Source organism: Oxyura jamaicensis, unplaced genomic scaffold (assembly GCF_011077185.1).
Source record: "Oxyura jamaicensis isolate SHBP4307 breed ruddy duck unplaced genomic scaffold, BPBGC_Ojam_1.0 oxyUn_random_OJ72666, whole genome shotgun sequence".
Classification (NCBI taxonomy): Eukaryota; Metazoa; Chordata; class Aves; order Anseriformes; family Anatidae; genus Oxyura; species Oxyura jamaicensis.
The window spans coordinates 884-2,801 of NW_023311174.1; positions in this window are offsets into that span (position 1 = coordinate 884).

Sequence of the window (1,918 nt, forward strand, 5' to 3'; positions counted from 1 at the left end):
CAATATATAAAATCCAGGGGGGAAAAAACTCAACAAATAAAATAAAATAAGATAAAATAAGATAAAATAAGATAAAATAAAATAAAATAAAATAAAATAAAATAAAATAAAATGAAACGAGATAAAATAAAATAAAATGAAATAAAATAAAATTAAAGAGTTTACAACAACGAGAACGAAATCCGGGTGCCCGAACCCAGGGGGGGACCGCGGCCGCTTACAAAAATCTCTGTACAACTTCTGTCCGAGCCCGGGGGGGGGGAGGGGGTCCCCGCCGCCGCCCCCACTGCCCCCGGCTGGGGACAACGCGGTGGCCCCCGGGGCGAGGAGGAGGGGGCGGGCGGCGGCGATAAAATAGCATCTGCAATTAAAACTATCTCGTTAGCAAACGTTTCTATGTAATATCTCTCTTTATAGCTCTATACACTCTGACTGGCCTGGGGGCCCCCCCTCCCGAAACGCGTGCCGTGTCCCCCCCCCCCCCAGGGGGGCCCCCCCCCCCCCCCCAAGGTGGTCGCCGGGAGCAGAAGGCACTTGCTCACTGGCGACGCCGTGGTGGCCCTGGGGGGGACGCGTTGGGGGGTCCTCGGGGACAGGCAGTGGTGGCCTGGGGGGGGGACTGGGAGGAGGTGGTGGGCACCTGGGGGGCGGGTTGGTGGGACCGGGAGGAGCTGATGGGTGTTGAGGTGGGTCCAGAAGGACCGGAGGTGGTGGGGTCCAAGATGGGTCCGTAAGGACCAGGGGGAGCTGATGGGTGCCAAGTTGGGTCCAGAAGGACCAGGAGGAGATCGTGGGTGCCAAGATGGTTCCAGAAGGACCAGGGGGAGATGATGGGTGCCGAGATGGGTCCGGAAGGACCAGGAGGAGATCGTGGGTGCCAAGTTGGGTCCAAAAGGACCAGGAGATGGGTTCCAAGGCAGGGCCAGCAGAGACGTCAGGTGCCAAGATGTGGCCAGATGGACCGGGAGGTGGTGGGTGCCAGGGCGCACCAGGAAGGGCCAGGAGCGGCCGACGGGCGCTGAGATGGATCCAGAAGGACCAGGAGGAGATTGTGGGTGCCAAGAAGGGTCCAGAAGGACCAGGAGGAGCTGATGGGTGCCAAGATGGGTCCAGAAGAATCAGGAAGAGCTGATGGGTGCCAAGATGGGTCCAGAAGGACCTGGAGGAGCTGATGGGCGCCAAGATCACGGGATCACAGAATATCCCAAGTTGGAAGGGACCCAGAAGGACCCACATCAAGTCCAACTCCTGGCTCCACGCAGAGCCACCCAAGGTCCAAACAACCAGGTCCAAACGCTCCTTGACCTCCTTCAGGCTCGGTGCCGTGACCACATCCCTGGGCAACCTGTCCCAGTGCCCGACCACCCCTGGGTGCAGAACCTTTCCCTAACCCCCAGCCTGACCCTCCCCTGTCCCAGCTCCATGCCGTCCCCTCGGGTCCTGTCGCTGTCCCCAGAGAGCAGAGCTCAGCGCCTGCCCCTCCACTCCCCTCGTGAGGGAGCTGCAGGCCGCCATGAGGCCTCCCCTTGGCCTGCTCCAGACTGAACGAACCCAGGGACCTCAGCTGCTCCTCACACCTCTTCCCCTCAGGACCCGGAGACAAAGGGTGCCAGGATGGGTCAGGCAGGGCCAAGTAGAGATGTCTGTGGCCAAGATGGGCTCTCTGGGGCTGAGTGTAGATGTTGGGTACTGTGATGGATCCAGCAGGGCCTGGGGGACGTGGTGGGTGCTGAGATAGGTCCTCTGGGTCCAGGCAGTGCTGAGGGGTGGTGAGATGGGTTCTTCAGGGCCTGGTGGTGGTGAAGGATGTTGAGATGGGTCCCTCAGGACCTGGTGGTAGTGAAGGATGTTGGGATGGGTCCTTCAGGGCATGGTGGTGGTGAGATGGGTCTTTCAGAGTCTGGTTGTGGTGAGATGG